We start from the raw sequence: 18,600 nt of genomic DNA, 5'->3' as shown, positions 1-18,600 counted from the left end.
GGGTGGTGACCTAAATGGGAAGGAAATCTAAGGAAGAGGGGATATGTGTGTGTCTGTGTGTGTGTGTGTATGATTTACTGTACAGCAGAAATTAACAAAATATTGTAAAGCAACTATACTCCAGTGGAAAAAAAGATGGCAGGGTGAATGTGTTCTGAAACGATTCTTCTCTTGTCCTCCCCTCACCCCGTTTGTAAGAAGGAGATGGAAAAGGTGGTTCTTAAAGGTATGTGTACACATCAAAACATGGTAATGATGATGACAAAGCTGCGGTACCAACCTTTATTTTTAGGAGAGTCTTTCTATCTCAGATTTAAAGTGATGCCTGGACAGGGCCCTTGCTTGTTTTTAGAGCATATTAGACAGGGATGGGGATGACATTGACAGCCTTTGTTCTGACATCCCTAAATTTCCCATTTGCCCTGGTCTCTTTGCATCAGCCCCAGCGTTGCCAGCTCTGGCCAGCCTCTCCTTTTCAAGCAATCTCATCCATCATGGGAGCTGTCAATTGAGTGCTTCTGAGGCCTAGGGCTTACTGAAGATGTTCTGAGGACAGTGTCCATCTGTCACATATTGTTACCAGTTTTCTTAAACCTTGTAGTGAGGGAGGAGCAATTCTGGCCTAAGGGAAGGTAAAAAAAAAAAAAATTAGAAAATATTTAGGATTTCTAGCAAGTCTAGCTTTCTTTCTTGAAGTTTGTACTGACTCCTCATTGCCATCCCTTCATTCTAAAAATATATTGTATGGGGCTTCCCTGGTGGTCCAGTGGCTAAGACTCTGTGCTCCCAAAGGAGGGGGCCTGGATTTGATCCTCCATCAGAGAACAAGATCACACATGCCATAACTAAGTTTTCACATTGCAACTAAGGATTCTGCGTGCTGCAGCAAAGACCGGACACAGACAAATAGATAAATAAATGTCTGACTCTCTGTGACACCGTGGACTGTCCATGGAATTCTCTAGGCAATGATACTGGAGTGGGTTGCCATTCTCTTCTCCAGGTATCTTCTTGACCCAGGGATCGAACCCATGTCTCTTGCATTGCAGGCAGATTCTTTGCCATCTGAGCCACCAAGGAAGCCCCAGGGAAATAAATTTAAAAAAAAAATTAAAAATATTTTGTGCCCTGTATTGAGCTAGAGGTGATTAATACAGGATTGCTGCCTCTAAAATACTTTCTACCTTAGTGTGGAGAGACAGACGAGAACAATGAATATGTTCCATCATCATAGGGCCTTCAGAGAGCCAGGGGCTGGGGAGCCAGTGGGCAGCAAGTAAAGTGTTTGGAAGGCCTTTTGGAGGAGATGCTTGATTGTGATCCCAAAGGGGAGTGTTGCAGCCAAGCAGGATCAGGAGGGTGAGCACAGGGGTGTGAAAGTGGAGATCTGTTCCTAGGGCTAGGCAGACCTGAATTGCTTTCTTCCTCCTTGAGCCTGAAGTCAGGCTTTAAAGCTGGAAAAACTCCCAGGTGAGCCACAGATTTCTTTGCAAGCCTCAAAGGAATCCACAAGCACCCAAACTTTCAAACCTCTCTGAGAGGTGGTGACTCCTATGGGTAAAGAGATCACTATCAGGAAAGGAACTTTTGATGGTTCTTACCCTAGCTTCTCTGGATCAGGAAGATTCCCTGGAGAAAGGAATGGCTACCCGCTCCAGTAGTCTTGCCTGGAGAATTCCATGGACAGAGGAGCCTTGTGGGCTACAGTCCATGGAGCTGCAAAGAATTCAATAGGACTAAGCAACTAACACTTTAACTTTCACCCTGGCTTCCAAGGTGGCTATAGTGATAAAAAAAAAAATCTACCTGCCAATGCAGGAGACATAAGAGACTAAGGTTTGATTCCTTGGTCAGGAAGATCCCCTAGCAGAAGGCATGGCAGCCAACTCCAGTATTCTTGCCTGGAGAATCCCATGGATAAAGGAGCCTGGCAAGCTACAGTCCATAGGGTTGCAAAGAGTCAGACACGACTGAAGTGACTTAGCATACATGCACCCTGGCTTCAGTTCGGTCATGCCCTGGTGGCTTTTTCCCTCTGTCTGCTGTGCTTGAGCATCCTTCCCAGAAACTGCTTATTGTTGCCCATTGACCTGAGATGATCTTACTTGCATGCCTGTTTTCTGGAATATTCATAACAGACCAAATTGAAACTTCACTACAAACAACTTCTTCTAAAATTGTAACATGGTTTCATGAAGTCCATCCCCTAATAGACACAGTCCTATGGTTAAGATCTTCTGTGGAAATTGACACTTGTCAGGTTTTTCTGGTACCCAGATGCCTGTGCTGGACAGCCTACATCTGTGTGATGGTGTAACAGAGAAGAACACGCTTGCCTCCACATGTTTCTTCAGCTCTAAACTTGTGCTCTGTTACCTGTACTTAGCCACGCTAGTTCTGTACCTTTCGTAAAAGAATGTTGCTTCCAGCCTGAAATACATGCCAGCCCATTCTTGAGGCTCTGCCTCCAGGCTTGAACTTAAAGGTATAGTAAAAAGTGGCAGAACAGAAACAACAATTATCTCATTGGAGTTTTATAGGAACACTCTGAGCAGACCTATGGGACAGATGCAAGAATAAAAGATTTAGGCACCAAAAGGTTTGCAGCAACCAGCCACAACCCCTCCCCTTTTGAAGTCTGTTGGCTTTTGAATAAAGTTGGTATTCTTTGTCCCAGTGTTTTGTCTCTCCATTTATGGGGCTGTCATACAGTTAGCAGCATGAGCCTGGACTCAGTAACCGTCGTGAGGAGCCTCCTCTTCCTTAGGAGAACCTCCTACTTTTTCTTGGGAATTTACTAAGAGAGTCTCACAGGGCTCACATGTTCTCACTTGACACACAACAGCCTGCCAGCTTCAGTGCCACACACATCTAATCCCCTCCTCCTCCATTCCCCTTTTCCTGGGAGAAGGGATTCTAGAAGCAGACCGACTGTACCTAATTCTGGCTCTAACACACACCAGCTGTGTGGCCTTGCAAGTTTCTTAACTTCCTTGTGCTTTCATTTCTCTGTCTGTGAAACCTAGGAAAATGCATTTATCTTGAAGGTACAATGAACAAATATTTGTAAGGCATCTAGAATGATACTTAGTTGTGTCCGACTCTGTGACCCTATGGACTGCAGCATGCCAGGCTTTCTTGTCCATCACCAACTACTGGAGCTTGCTCAAACTCATGTCCATTGAGTCGGTGATGCCATCCAACCATCTCATCCTCTGACATCCCCTTCTCCTCCTGCCTTCAATCTTGCCCAGCATCAGGGTCTTTTCCAATGAGTCAGTTCTTCTCATCAGGTGGCCAAAGTATTGGAGTTTCAACTTCAGCATCAGTCCTTCAAATGAATATTCAGGACTACTTTCCTTTGGGATAGACTGGTTGGATCTCCTTGCTGTCCAAGGGACTCTTGAGAGTCTTGTCTGTCACCACAGTTCAAAAGCATCAATTCTTCCATGCTCAGCTTTCTTTATAGTTCAACTCTCACATCCATACATGACTACTGGAAAAACCATAGCTTTGCCTAGATGGACATTAGTCATAAATATTAGTTTTTTAAAAAAAATCACTATTAACACTATTGCTGTGACAACCTACATCTGCTGCCTGCAGTTACTTGATGAAGTCCCTTTCTCGCTATGTAGGCCAGTGGCCTCACCCACGGAGCAGCCTCTGAACACTTGCCCGGAGTTCTATCCTCTGGTACCATAGGAATTGTTTTCATGCTTCACAGTGAGTTGATACATTTGTGTCCTGGACCTGAAGAAGGCTGACATACTCCCGAGTTCTACCAAATCCCTCTTGAATAGCTTCTGGTTTTCACTCCTCTAACCAAAGATGCCTAAACTTAGCTCATAAGCTTTTACCTTCCATCTTCTGCTTCAGCTTTCCTGATCCTTCTCCATACCAAAACTTCCTCTTTCCTCCCTCAGTTAGGAAGCCAGAGTTCCCACACCCATGAGAGAGAGAGAGAGAGAGAGAGGGGAGTTGGGATTCGGGTGTGGGAGGGAGACGTGGAAGGAGAGGGGTGTGATTTGCACTAACAGCTGTCAGCCAAAAATGCAGGAATATTGCTGGTCCTATTATTAGAAGATCCCATTGGCATCGCTGGATTTCAAGTGAGAGACTTAGAACAGAGATTTTGAACCTTCTGGGATGGAGGAGACCAATTAATTTGAACAACATGGTATGCTTTTAGTTTGTACTTATTTTGAGACTGATCTGCCTCTTCAGTCTGAGAGGGGAGCGGGGACCTAAGAGGATGGGCTGGAAGGCCATGGGACAAGGGTGGACTGGTTCATCATATGCCAGACTATTCCACTCAAGGCTCCACTGTTGAATCTTGAAAGAGACAGTGTGAAGTTAAACAAATAAATGCCTTACCCAATAGCTGTTATGGAGCTTACTTTTTATCATTTGATTTGTTTAATTTTGTGGGTTTGCATTTTAAAGAATATTTCCCAGAGCAACAAAACAGTTAGGTTAAGTTTCCACGGCAGGTCAGCACTTAGGACCAAGGACCTAGCCAAAGTCTGAGATCAAGATAGAGACAAGAGCCAAGGCTGTTTTGTACCCTTATAAAAATAATTCAAAAGGGAAGTCTTTGACTATTAAGTATATAAATGGTACAGCCATATTGGAAAATAGTTCAGCCATTTCTTTAAAAATTAAGGTTACATTTATCATACGATCTGGCCATTTTCACCCCCGATGAAGAGAAATGAAAGTCAAGGTCCATACAAAGACTTGTCCGTGAATGTTCACTGCCGCTTTATTTGTAATAGCTTCAAACTGTGGAAACAACCCAAATGTCCATGAGCAGATGAACGGATAAACAGATCATGCTGCATAATGGAATACTACTCAGCAATGAAAAGGAAGGAGCTGTTGACACAAATGACAATACAGATTAATTTTAAAATAATCACAGGGAGTCAAAGATGCCAGGCCAAAATAAAACTTTAAAAGAATACTGTGTGATTCCTTTATATAAATCTTAGAAAATATAAATTAATCTTTAGTGACAGAAAGCAGATCAGTAGTTGCCTGAGGATGTTGAGGGTGGGGTGGAGAGGAGTGGGAGGGAACAATTATAAAAGGACAGGAGAAAACGTACGGGAGTGGTGGATGTGTGTTATCTGGATTGTGGTGATGGCTCTAGGGTGTACATGTATGTCAAAACTCAGCAGAACGTACATTTTAAACATGTAGTTTGTTAGGTGTCAATTATATCCCAATAAAGCTGTAGAACAATTCTAAATAAAATAACTAAGCTTTTAGTATTTTTCCATTTCAGGGCTACTTATCAAAAAATGATATTCTGATGGCTCTTTCCATTTTATTTGGGAAATCCTAAAACCTTCAGCATGACCCATGCTAGTCAAACTAAACACTACTGCCTTTATAGTAATAATAATAACTAGTACTCATTGATAGCCTTCTGTTGAACAGGGGTTATGCCAATACCTTACTTACATTATCTCATTTAATGGCCAAAAAAAAGAAAAAAAATCCTAGTGTAGGTACTACTATTAGTTCCATTTTACAGAAGAGGAAATCAAGGCAGAGTGGTTAGAACACAGGAACACAAATGAAGATAGCCCCAATTCAAAACTATGAAGAGTTCTCCTCCTAGGCTTCCCTTTTCACTGATAGGACATCACTACAAATTTATTTGACAGGAGCAAAGAATTCATGCAGAAGCAAGGGCCTGTTGCTGTAACCCTGTAGCTATTTCTCATGCTCTCTATTTGGCTTCCTGGCCTCTGTGACACTAATTCTTTCTTTCAGTTTTTAATTCCCCATAGCATCATCTTTCTGCCTGTTCTCAAGATTTTCCATTGCCCTGGTTTTCTCTCTGGATTCTTCACTTTTTGCCTCTACAGTCTTCAGTGCCTGCCCATGCAGAGAGCTTTGTCAGATGACTTACTCTGCTTTGAATAGATACACCTATTTATTCTTCAGGTAGAAGAAATATATGGACAAGGAAGGGATGGATTTCATTCAAGATCAGGATATGGTCAAAATCTTTGCAAGGAGTACAAAGTAAAAGGACTGATAGCAAGACAAAATAAGATGGGGCAGAGATAACAGGGAAGAACAAATCCAACTCCAAATTAGATCTGTTCCTTTCCCTTAAGCCTTTGTGCTCTGTTGCCTGTGCTTAGTCTTGCTAGCTCTGTACCTTTTGTAAAAGAATGTTGCCTATAGCCTGAAACATACAGGACAGCCTATTCTCAGGGCTCTGACCTTTAAGGGTCCATACATAGAGAGGTATGGAGTAGGAAATGGCAACCCGCTCCAGTATTCTTGCCTGCAAAATTCCATGGACAGAGGAGCCTGGTGGGCTATAGTCCATGGTGTTGTGGAGAGTTGGACATAACTGAGTGACTGAGCACATGCAGAGATAAAAAGTTGCAGAACCGAGAATAACATTTGTCTTGGAGTTTTACGGGAACACAGTGACCTGACCTACATGGAAGGTTACAAGAACAAAGGATTCCTACACCTAGAAGTTTGCAACAACTAACCACACCCTTCACTCTCCTTGCCTCAAAAATACTTTGCTGAAATCCTTCAGGGAGTTTGGGGTTTTGTGAGCATGAGTCACCCATCTCCTTGCATGGCCCTGCAGTAAATCTTTCTCTGCTCTAAACCCCAACATTTAAGTCTGTTCGCATTTGATAACAAGGATAGGAGATTGGCAGCAACTTTGGCAGAATCTAGTGTAAGAGGCAGCAGAGAAGTAATACTAACTTTTTCTGCTAAGTGCACAGAGCAGGAGGGCATCAGTGCAGTCTGCTGAGTGCCAGGCAGGTAGAACTAGCGGGAAGAGAAAGCAGGGATGACAGAGCAGCCTCTAAGAAGCCTCTGAAACTTGGCCTTCAAGAAGCAAGGTGTCCATTGATGCATCTAAAAACTGAGAGCCCAGAACACTGGGCGAGCTTTGCCTGGGTTGACAAAGATTGCCAGAAGGTCCTAAAAATAGGGCTTCACAGCCTTTTCACAGTTCTGCCAGTCTCCCAGATTAGTTTGGACTCTCTCTTTTTTTATTTTTAATCAGTAGGAGAAAAAAGAAAGATGACAATAAAAACCATATGGAAGCCTCTTCTCATGCTGTAACTCTTTGATCCTCTCTCCAAATAGAAGAAAGTAACCTTCCCACTCTTAAATCATTCCAAATGCTTTTCAGCTTCTAGATACACTACTATTTCAGGTAAACTTAATATCATGGTTCACTCCTTCACTTATTTGTTTAAACACTGACTGAGCGCTCATCAAGTAACAGTTTCTATGCCAGGAACTGAAGGTAGCAAGAAAAATTCCCTGTCATTGCCTCCACCAAGTCCACAATCCAAGAGGGGAGTCAATTAAAAGACAGACTGTGCACAAGAATTTCGGGAGCCTCAAGAAGGGATGTTTAAGGGAAAGGTGGAAGTGTAGGGGAAAGGGAGATGGAGGTTAAAGAAGCTTTCTGAAGGAGATGACACAAGAGTCACAAAGTCATTCCTAGTTTTCTCAACAACTGTAAAACTTCCTTTCATAGAGCTTGGAGACTCTAACATCTCTAATTCTGCCAGGATAGTCTTCAGAAAGCCCCTATGTATATGGACTTAAAAAAAAAAAAAGCCAGAACAATATAACGTAAGCAGAAAGAAAATTCTGCAGGTTTTTACACATAGATTTAAAGTGATTTCCTGAGAGTAGTCAACATAGAGAACTTGTGATCCAAGGACCTGGAATATCTTCAAGAATCAGTACGTTCAAGGATGAGTGGGTGAATTAACAACTTTAGAGAAACAGGATTGTTCATTCATTTATTCACTCTCATTCATTCAGTAAATAAATATACTCCTTGTAGACACTGGTGACTCAAAAATGAACTGTTTGTTTACAGGTCGACAATAACCATTTGTTCATCTACAGTTTTGCCTTTATGGAAGATATTTATCCCCAACTAGAACGGTCCCTTGTCATTGGTGTCAAAACCAGGCTACCGTTCTAGGTTGTCCTAACCCAACATGACTTTTCTCTTTGGTTTTTACTGAAAAAACAAGTGTGTACTGACAAAAGGACCTTGGCACACAGACATCCACTTTCTAAATGCTTGTGAAGAAGTCCTTGAAGTAAATAAGATCTAATGGACAAGGGGCAAATTTGTAAATGCTGCTGCTTGATAAATGTGGGTAATAAAAATTACTATAGTTTGTGCTTGTAAAATAATAATCACTTTTAAAAACTAGCTTTCAGTAAGTTCTCTAAATCCTGAACTAAATAAGTTCCGTGCAAATCAATATGCTTTCTGAAAATCTATTTTACCTTTCCGTTTTAAAAGGCCTATCCGTTCCATTGTTCAACTTAGGAAGCTGGGCTGCCAGTTTGATAAGACTCTGAGTGTGGTCTGAATGCTCTATGCTAATCTACTCTACATCAGGCTGGAAGCTTATCTTGACAGGAAAACTTGGAGCGGGCCTAGTGGAAGGATTTTGGCATCACACATTGGAGTGGAAAATATTCACAGGCTGTAACAAAGTCTGGCTTGGGCTGCTGTAGGAAAGGCAGCCACTGGCTGGGAGACAATTTGTGTAGGAAAGTCCTGGGTGCCTCTGTGAGAGGCCTACAGGATGGTGTTATCCACCGAGAGGGGGCAGGATCAGGGAATCATGTGTGTTTTCATGAGAATTGAGAGGAACGGCAGCTAACACAAGCCAAGTTAGAAAAAGAACACAACCACTGAGCGCTTCCATCACAGCCTTTTGGATCCAAAACGCTTCATGTGCAAAAATAATGTGCCAGCTGAAGAAAGAATACTTCAGGGGTTTTAAAAAGCTGAAGTCTAGAAAAACCCTCAGGCACAGGTGTACCTGTTTCTGTGAGGATGTCAAACCAAAACTGCATAAAGCAGCCCTCCACTTCTCTCAAAAAGGTTTTGAATCTATTCCTGACCTTTCTGGTAAAAATAAAAGTGCTTTTTTTTTTTTTCCAAGTGTGTCCCTGTTTGGTGAGAAATTGCATCCCCCACCCTTTGGCGGGAGGCTTGTTTTTGCTTTTAATATACTTGTAAGCTCTGAACTTTGTCACTGAAAAATATTTAGAAATGCTGATTTCTAGGATGAGAGACAATGGTGGTATACATATTTTGACTAAAAGTTTTTTTAAAAAATGCCAGGGACTTTGTGATGACCTCTTGTGTTGCTCTCCCTGAGTACTGTGTGACTTTTCTGGAAAAAGGAACTCATGACTATTTACTCCACTGAACCTGGAAGTCTAGGGTAAAAACAAAATATGACTAGCCAAAGTGGTAAATGAGATTTCACACTGCCTGCCTCCTCCAGATAGAGAAACTTTAATAATAAAACGGCGTTCACACAGTGAGGCCTGCTCTACCCCACGGAGGTTGATTGTATGGGTTGAGTTGTGGACTGTGCTCCCTTTGGGACGGCTGAAGTAAGGGGGATGAGCTGTGTCTATTTGCAGAGGTGTGGGCAGAGGAGCTGAAGTTGCCCTGCCCTCTCAGTTGTGGGAGGGAGATGCATGATCCTTTTCAGAAAAAGCGGAAATGCCATTCTGTTGTCAGTTCCTTAACAGCAAAGAGCATGCTCTGTCTTTGATTTCCTCATGACCAGCATGGCACCTGGCACATAGCAAGGGGTCACTGTTAGAACTGAACTGAGTTAGCGTTCTGGGCTCCACTGGGAGTGTTAGATATTGAAATGAGCTCCGCACTCATGGAGAAATCAGGAAGAGGCAGAAAACCATATAGGGAGATTGACCATGTCCAGGCAGATAAAGGAGAGAGGCTAGTGGATGGCAGTAGCCAGAGGGTGCTCCTGAGATGTTACAGGTACGTCATGGGGCAGGAACACTGGTTGCCCGGGAGGGTGTTTCCAAGGCAGCACAAGTCGGGGAGCTACAAGTTTGGGCATTGTCTCAAACACAGGTTGTATCCGCACAGGGATACCTGGCAGCCTGTGCTGAAAGTGGTGTCAGTGCATTCATACTGAGCAAAGCTACCATTCAGCAGTAGCCCTGGCAACTTCTTAGCTCTGCGCATAAGCCCTGAGTTTGCCTATGTCTAATACCACTAAGGAGGGCATGGCAACCCGCTCCAGTATTCTTGCCTGGAGAAATCCATGGACAGAGAGGAGCCTGGCAGGCTGTAGTCCATAGGGTCGCAAAGAGTCAGACAAGACTGAAGCAACTGAGCATGCACAACACCACTGAAGTCTTTCCTTTAAAATGTATTTTAAAACCACTTATGTAGATTATGTTTTAGAGCTTTTAAAAAAAATATTTATTTTTTATTGAAGAATAATTGCTTTATAGAATTTTGCTGTTTTCTGTCAAACCTCAACGTGAATCAGCCATAGGTACACATATATCCCCTCCCTTTTGAAACTCTCTCCCATCTCTCTCCTCATCCCACCCTTCTAGGTTGATACAGAGGCCCCAGAGGCCCCATCTGAGTTTCCTGAGCCATACAGCAAATTCCCCTTGGCTATCTATTTTACATATGGTAATGTAAGTTCCCATGTTACTCTTTCCATACATCTCACCCTCTGCTCACCCTCTGCTCAGACTATGTTTTTAGAGCAACTTTAAGCTCATAGCAAAATTGAGTTGAGGGGAAGGGACAGAGATTTCCTGTGTATACCCTCCCCATCCCCAAACACAGCCTCTCCCATTATCAGCATCCACCACCAGAGGGTACATTTGTTGAAATGGATAAACCTACATTGATATGTCATTTTTACCCAGAGTTTACATTACATTCACCCAATAGATTACATTATTGTTGACTGTTGATGTTGTAATACCACTGAAGTCTTATGAAACTGTAACAGCATAAGAATTACTTCAGGTTTTCTCTCCAATAGCCTTCTCAAACATTCCTGCCCACCATTGTTCCAAGTTCAGTGACTCACACCTGCTCACTCCTTCTAAACCTAGGAGAGCTGGATAGACAGTATCATGGGAATTGGATTCCTATCAAGAACTTTTTCATCTCATGCCATTGACCATCACAGATAGTACACTCTTGTGCATATTCTAGCATATGCTTCCTGGCCAGACCTCAGTTTCTACCCCACATAGCAAGAACCCCCTTTTCAGGGACAGAATGATCAGATAAATTGTTTGGAATCCCAGCCTAAAACCGTAACTAGGAAAAGCAGACAGTCAGGGGAGCTGGGGGGAGGGGACGTCTGGATCTCTTTTTTACCATGATAAAGACACATCTGTTCCATTTGTTTTCCTCTTGTAGCTCTGTCATTGATTTTTGGAAAATAGTTTGTTTACTTGTTTAACTGTGAAAGTTTCAGGGTGTTGTTTTCTTTTTTTATCGCTTTGGGAAACTCTTACTCCTGACTCGTCACATTTCTCTCCTTCTAATTTTCTAAAAGTAAGTATACTTTTAAACAGAGAAAAAACAAGTGGAAGAGGGGAAATGCATTTCAGCCCAATGGTGTTTAAGAGCATGTGTTAGAAATAGAAAGTGATATAAACAAAAAATAACCAAGGAAAGTTTTCTATCAATGCTGTGACAAATTATCACAAATGTAGTGGCTTAAAAGAAAACAGATTTACTTTCTTATATTTACGGAAGTCAGAAGTTCCCAAATCAAGGTGTCAACATAGCTGCATCTTTTCTGGATGGAGGTTGTAGGAGAGAATCCATTTTCTCACATTTTCTAGCTTCTAGGCAAAACGGGGTAAAAAGTAATTCAACTCATTCTAATCCAGTATTTATTATGTTATTATATATCAGATATTATGGTAAACCATATGAAAATATAAACAGGATTAAAGGATAATCCTTAATTTCAAGGAGACTACAAATTCTAGCTAGAGAAATGGGCCCATGAACTACTAGCAACAATAATCAACAGAATAGAAATATAATGAGTAGATATATAAATCAAATACTGTGGGAACAATGAGGAAGATAAAATACATTGTGATTGGTGATGCCAGGATACTAATCCCAAAAGTGATATCAGCACTCCAACTTCAAATATAACTGAAATTAAAGAAACAATATTTATACTGGGTTTTGAAAGATGAATAGAAATTCCATAAATGGACAATGTGGAAAAAGGGCATTGCAGGTGTAGGAAATTCCTTGAGGAAAAGCATGAGGACAGGGATGAGCAGAGAAAATAAGGAAATGCTTACTAGTCTGCTATGGTAGAGTCGTTTGATGTGCAGAGGAGCATGAGTCTGGAAAAGTTGAGATGGAGCCAGACTTATTTAGCAAATATTTATTGAATACTCATTGTACTCTGGGAATAAAACAAGGGGCAGAGGAAATGAACACCCCTGTCCTCATGGTGTTTATCCTCTAGTTTGGAGATGGAGGAGGTGGGACTGATGCCAAAAAACGAAATTGCTATAGATTATGTAATGGAGGAACATAAAGTGGGGAAGGGAGCAGGGCAAGCACTTTCAAAGGGGTTGATTCAGGAAGGCCTGCTGAGAAGGTAACTAATGATCAATGACTTGAAGTGGGTGAGAGAATAGGGGGAAGAATGTTCTTACAGACAGCAGTGAATCCAGTAGTTTTTTAATATGGCTTCGTATCAAGAAACAATGGCTTCTCAAAGAAATACAATCCAGAGCCTCTAAGGTTTTGCACTGGAAGGAATGTTTTCCAGTCACTGAAGGACACCATCTAGGCTGTCAAGGATCAGAAGGTCTTCTTTCTAGTGAGAAATCTTACAGACTACCCTTTAATGAGAAATCTTACAGGCTACCTGTCATCATTGCCCATGATTCTGATACCATTAAAAGCTACTGGGTTTTCCTAAAACACAACTTAAATTTTTATCATTCTTATCCTCAAAAATATTTAATGGCTTTCCATTTTTAAATGGAAAACAAAAAGTCATAATGTAGCAGGAATTAAGAGCCCTAAACACTCTGTATAAGAAGCTTACCTTCTTCAGTCTCCAGGTGCCTGGGTATCTGTTTTCTCTCTCTCATTGCTGTATAGATACAGGCTAGATGCTCTTCTTGCTTGCTCCTCAATATTAACTTCAGACTGTCTTTCCCATTCTTGATTATAAACACTCATGTGTCACTTGGGGGAGGGACTGCTTTACCTCCTGCCCCAAGGGGTGCACGTTTCTATTAGGTTGGTCCAAAAATAATTGTGGTTTTGCATTGTTGAACTTTGCCATTTGATGTTGCAACACATTCTTAAATAAATGTGGTTATGTTATATATCATTTTAATGCATATTTCTCACTTTATGTTTTTTTTTTTTTTTGCTAATGACATTACTTGACTTTTAATATTTATTTTAGACTACGGAAATGGTGTTAGACAAAAAGCAAATTTGAATGATTTTTTTATTTGAGTTCAAAATGGGCTGTAAAGCAGTGGAGAAAACTCACAACATCGACAATACATTTGGCCCAGGAACTGCTAATGAACATAGAGTGCAGTGGTGGTACAAGAAGTTTTGCAAAGAATACAAGAGCCTTGAAGATGAGCAGTGCAGTGGCTGGCCATTGGAAGTGGACAATGACCAAACGAGAGCAACCATTGAAGCAGATCCTCTTACAACTACACAAAAGAGTTGCTAAAGAACTCAACATCAACCACTCTATGGTCATTTAGCATTTGAAACACACTGAAAAGGTGAAAAACCTCAGTAAGTGGGTGCCTCATGAGTGGACCACAAATCAAAAAAATCACCACTTTAAAAAAAAATTTTATTTTTACTTTATTTTACTTTACAATACTGTATTGGTTTTGCCATACATTGACATGAATCCACCATGGGTGTACATGAGTTCCCAAACATGAAGCCCCCTCCCACCCCATATCATCTCTCTGGATCATCCACGTGCACCAGCCCCATTTTGAAGTTAGTCTTCTCTTATTCCATGCAACAACTAACAATTTCTTGATTGAATTGTGACATGAAATGAAGAGTGGATTTTACATGACAACCGGAGATGACCAGCTCAGTGGTTGGACCAAGAAGAAGCTCCAAAGCACTTCTCAAAGCCAAACTTGCACCAAAAAAAAAAAAAAAAAAGGTCATGGTCACTGTTTGGTGGTCTGCTGCCCATCTAGTCCACTCCAGCTTTCTGAATCCCAGTCGACTACACCTGAGAAATATGCTCAGCAAGTCAGTGAGATGCTCTGCAAACTGAAACGCCTGCAGCCAGCATAGGTCAACAGAAAGGGGCTAATTCTCTAGGACAACACCTGACCACACATCTCACAACAAATGCTTCAAAAGTCAAACAAATTGGGCTACAAAGTTTTGCCTCATCCACCACATTCACCTGACCTCTTGCCAACCAACTACCACTTCTTCAAGCATCTTGACAACTTTTTGCAGGAAAAGTGCTTCTACAACCAGCAGGAGGCAGAAAATACTTTCCAAGAGCTCGCTGAATCCTGAAGCATGGATTTTTATGCTACAGAAATACACAAACTTATTTTTCATTGGCACAAATGTGTTGATTGTAATGGTTTCTGTTTTGATAAATAAGGATGTGTTTGAGCCTAGTTATAATGATGTAAAATTCATGGTCTGAAACAACAATTACTTTTGTACTAATCTAATGACTCCATACAGTACTCTTAGTGCAGGAACTCTGGTGAAGAATGTTTTTTCTCCAGGGCCTTGGTAAAATCCCAGGAATATTTCAGTACCCCTTGTGGATTTAAGTCTCTGGCTGAAGCTCAGTTACCTATCCTTGAATTTGGCTTTGGGAGTTAGAGAAGGCTTCACACAGAGGAGGTGGCATTTGAACTTGGCTTTGAAGGATTAGAAGGATTTTGCCAGAAGTAATGGAAGAATTCTCACTGGCAAGAAAGATAATTACTGGCAGAACTTTTTTTCCTGCTTCATAATATTCAGGAAAATTTAGACCTCTAGTCCTATATACTTATACATCATGTGTTTATGGCTGAAAGTAAATATGATTAACTAGATAAAACCCAACTTTACAAATCCTCTTTTATGTGCAAAGTATTTCAAGGAGGAGGTTTGATTTATTTACATTTTTAATTAAATGAAAATTACAGATAAAAGATGCTATACCACTCATCTTCCTAGGAAAAGAAAATATTGCAATGTAATTAAAAGGATGCCTCAAATTATAATTAGATTGGAAATTTAATTATGACTAGAATACTTTATCCTTATGCACACTGACACCTTGTTGATACATAACCTTTAAAGTATTTTTATTATATTTACTCTAAGATCTTAATCTGTGGACTGAATAAAATCCTTAGGTTCCTAAGAAGGGCTAGAATTCAGCATAGAATCCAAAGTGCTGCTTTTTATCTGGAAACAAAAAAAGTATTGTGTTTCATAATTCCTGTTCTGATCATTACTGGATTTTTATTATAACTTAATACTGCAAAAAATTCTAAAAATCTCTAGCAGATATCAGTTAGTACAATATTAATAACAAATTTCTTACCTAGAGAGAACATCCTTTGGTTCATATCTGATAGAATTACTTGCTTCTAAATGAAAGGACTGAAGGAATTCATATATATATACACTCAGGAATCACATTTTCCAGAAAGAATACTCTTCCTATGGAATGTTAGCTGTACATATAGAAATGTATCATAGCAATTTGGTGGAATTCCTTCTGCAGATGAGCTCTGGTTAAATACATTTGCTATAATTAACTTCCTGTGGCACCATTTGACACTTCTTGCAGCTTAGGAAACAATAACTTTCACAGTAAAAATGATTTAGTTACAGCATAATGTGCTCTGATAGAAATGTTTTGAGATAAAGATCCTCAATATGCAATTATTATTAGCTTGATATGGAAAATACTGTGTGATAAAAACTGTTTGAAGAATTGCCACTTTAACTTATCTGGGTGTGAAGAATGCACTTAATAATAAATTGAAGGTCTTTATTCATGAGTCAAAGTCTGAATTTGTAGCCTTTGTGGAAATCTCCATTCGAAAATGCATGTTTGTTAATTAAATCATTAAATAAATATATGTTGAAAATGTATTACGTGCTTGGTATTTGCTAAAGTTTGTAGAGTATATCTTCTCTCTAATTTAACCACAGTCATTAATTTGATTAGCCTTCATGGTCATAAAAGAAGGAAAGTCTTGCTTTTATAAACTCATGAGGAAAAACACACAACATCTGATTAGCTAAAATAGACTCATTTTCATTCTACTGAGATGTAACCAACATGCCCCTCCTTTTCTGAACCAATTTTCACCAGACAACTTCTGCTCCCAGATGAACTGAATTTCTACAAATGGCCTGCCTCTGTGGTCCTCTGTATAGGCAAACCTCTCATTGAAGTCCTTATCTCTTTTGAAGGGACTTCAAAGGTCCATTGAAATCCAAAACTTTCCTTGAAGTTAAGTCAAGTTTTGCCTGTTTTAGGGCTGCAGGATTTCATCCAGAAGAGCCTAGGTGGTTAACAAGGAAAGAGCATGTTAACCTGGTTGGATTTCATCACAAGTGGAATTTGGTCTGACAATTTTGGCTCTGTTAGGGGGTTTAAAGCATATTCAGCTGTGGAAATGATAAAAGGATTCCCCTACCTGGTTTTATAGCACAATAGCTGAAAGACCAGCAGGTATTTCCAAGCATCTTTTAGTGCACATCCCAAACTGCTACACCAGCTGGATCTTCAGTGAATGAAACGACCCTGCTGTTAAAACATTTGAATCCCAGTCAAAGTCGTTGACAGTAAAAATCCAGGTGGCTATGCAAATTGGTCATTTCCTTAAATAGTAATTTGAGTTTCACCAGGTGAGTCCTGCTAATAATGACAACCAACATCTGTGGAGCCTGTTTCAATTCATAGGACAACTTTTATGTTACTATCTCATTGTTGCTGTTGTTGTTGTTTAGTCACTAAGTCGTGTCTGACTCTTTTGTGACCCCATGGACTGTAGCCTGTCAGGCTCCTCTGTCCATGGAATTCTCCAGGCAAGAGTACAGGAGTGAGTTGCCATTTCCTTCTTGGGGATCTTCCCAACCCAGACATGGAACTCGAGTCTCTTGCACTGGCAGGCAGATTCTTTACCACTGAGCCACCAGGGAAGCCCCATATTTTCTCAGTTAGTTTTCATTAAAACTCTATGAGATGAAGACATGGAAATTCAGAGAGATGAAGTGATTTGTCTAAGGTTATGCGAGTAGTTTGGAGAAGGCAATGGCACCCCACTACAGTACTCTTGCCTGGAAAATCCATGGACGGAGGAGCCTGGTAGGCTGCAGTCCATGGGGTTACTAAGAGTCGGACACAACTGAGCGACTTCACTTTCACTTTTCACTTTCATGCACTGGAGAAGGAAATGGCAACCCACTCCAGTGTTCTTGCCTGGAGAATCCCAGGGATGGGGAAGCCTGGTGGGCTGCTGTCTATGGGGTCACACAGAGTCAAGACACGACTGAAGCTACTTAGCAGCAGCAGCAGCAGCACGCGAGTAGTTAAGTAGTGAGTCAGGATTTGAACCCAGACATTTGAAGCCAAACACAGTAGGCTTTTCTTAAGACTGAGAGTCATTGGTAGTTTGGATGATTATCGACCTGTAGCTCTTGACTGAAAGAAACAAGAACTGCTTTGTCTTCTTTGGAGAGTCTATTTCTATAGGTTCCTCTTTGAAAATAGGATAGATTACTTTTTGTGCTCTGGGTTCATATTACTAAATCTTCTGACTTTTCAAGAAAAGTTAACAATTCTATTTGGATGCCATTCCAATTTTTGACTGTTAACAGCTATGTTAGTTTGGGTCTTTGTTCTCAAGTTTTCGTTCCTTTTTGATAGAAGAATTACACATCCACACCCTTTGCATATAATTCTAGGGCTTCTCGATAGAATAGACTGTACATCACTCACCTTATTGGCTTTAGGTTTGGTCATGTGATTTGGATTGCCCAAAGAAATGTGGCAAAATGTAAGCTGTGACTTTAAGAAGTACCTTCTATCTCCCATCCCTATTTGCTCCTGCATTTACCTTGAGAGCCTCCTTTTACAGTCCTAGAAGGATGTGGAGCAGACTAGAACCTTATCTGCAGTTTGCATCCAAGCTCAGTGAATCCCAGCAGATGTCAGTGAGTTCCTGCTGGACCCAGCAGAGCCTCAGCCAACAGGCAGACCTGTAAGATATAGTTTTTTTTAGGTTTTATTGGGGTTTAATTGATTTACAATGGTGTATTAGTTTCAGATGTACAAAAGAGTGAATCTATTATATTAATACATATATTCACTCCTTTTATAGATTCTTTACCCATATTGACCATTACAGAGTGAGAAATAAATATTTTGTGGTTGTAAAGCTATTGAGATTTGGGCTTGCTAGTTATACAGCAGATCCTGACCATGTTAAACATTTTTTTTTTTTTTTTGTCTGACTCTTTGGAACCCCATGAACTATACAGTTCACGGAATTCTCCAGGCCAGAATAATGGAATGGGTAGCCTTTCCCTTCTCCAGAGGATCTTCCCAACACAGGGATTGAACCCAGGTCTCCCGCATTGCAGGCGGATTCTTTACGAGCTGAGCCACAAGGGAAGCCCCATGTTAAACATCTTTAAGCAAACATTACAGCCCAAATTAAGTACTTCTGTAGATTAGATGCAGC

This window comes from Capricornis sumatraensis, chromosome 4, assembly GCF_032405125.1.
Source record: "Capricornis sumatraensis isolate serow.1 chromosome 4, serow.2, whole genome shotgun sequence".
In the NCBI taxonomy this organism is placed as follows: Eukaryota; Metazoa; Chordata; class Mammalia; order Artiodactyla; family Bovidae; genus Capricornis; species Capricornis sumatraensis.
This window is presented reverse-complemented; position numbering follows the sequence as displayed.